At 41.1% G+C, this 1,133-nt stretch overlaps 1 non-coding gene across 1 annotated transcript; it reads left to right on the top strand.

Annotated features, from left to right (window-relative positions):
* The first annotated feature begins 440 nt into the window (after positions 1–440).
* trnaf-aaa lies at positions 441–522 on the top strand. Its single transcript has one exon. It is a non-coding gene; the product is annotated as a tRNA-Phe (tRNA).
* Positions 523–1,133: the final 611 nt, after the last annotated feature.

Consider the following 1,133-nt stretch of genomic DNA (forward strand, 5'->3'; position numbering starts at 1 on the left):
CTGGCCCTGAAGGTATTCCACCAGAACATGAATACACTGTAAGAGATGGAGGACAACATGTACTGCCCTCGCTCTGTGCAAAAAAAAAAGCATTCCAAAGTTCATCTGAAACTAATGTGAAGCTTCAAGCTTTTTGTTTCCCCAGAAAGAAGTTTCTTGGCAAGCTTTTCCAGGGAAACAAAAGGAGGGTATTTCATACAAAAATAGACTAACTTTAAAAGATACTGACTTGATTCGGCTACTATGACTCCTCAAGCTTCATATTAGTTTCAGACACATTCCGGTGGAATACCTTCAGGGTCAGAATGGAAAGTAGGAATTGTTACAGTGATCAAGACCTATTTCCATGTACATAAATGTAAGTCACTATCCTTTAAGTTATCCTACCTATTTGCCTTCCTCACTGGCTCACTGAATGTAAAAATGAAAGTGCTCTTACAGGTAGTGTAGCTGAGTGGTCTAAGGCGCTAGATTAAAACTCTAGTCTGACAGGAGACGTGGGTTCAAATCCCACCACTGTCATTTGACAATGTTTGCCTGCACTTCCTCTCTCAGTTCCTTCAGGAGCTGCTGAACTCTTCTTTAAGTTGGCATCATCTCTCAACTGTTGTCTTTATTCACGTTATGTTATCAAGTTCTTTAAACTTGACAAGATCCGTCTCCTTTGAACACACACCGCTTCAATAGACACTTCATGTCTTGCTCTCGCTCTCATCTCATCACAGACAAGGTGCTGTTCATTCCTGTGACACATACATCTTCATCTGAAGGAAAACAACACAGCAAAGCCTGTGAGTCACGCTGGGTAAAATGTATATGTGTGTATATGTTCATAAGATATGAAGTTTTAAGTTTATTTGTGTGTGCATGTGTGTCATAGCTGTTGTCAAAGTAATTGGCTCGGCGGAGGTGGGAGGGGGAGGTCGTTTCTGCACTGCTGTACAACAGAGCATCTTAGAAATCTTTACATCTTTATTCAAGGCCTCCATTACTCCCCAAGGAAGAGACGGTAGAAAGAGAGAGAGGGTATGAAAGTATACAGGAAAGACAGGCAGAGAGAGAAAGCAGAAAATTATGGCTTGTAAAGAAGAACTGGAAAGAGGCAACATAATAGCATTAGAGGAAGAGAGAGA

The sequence above is a fragment of the Thunnus maccoyii genome, chromosome 8 (genome assembly GCF_910596095.1).
Source record: "Thunnus maccoyii chromosome 8, fThuMac1.1, whole genome shotgun sequence".
Taxonomy (NCBI): Eukaryota; Metazoa; Chordata; class Actinopteri; order Scombriformes; family Scombridae; genus Thunnus; species Thunnus maccoyii.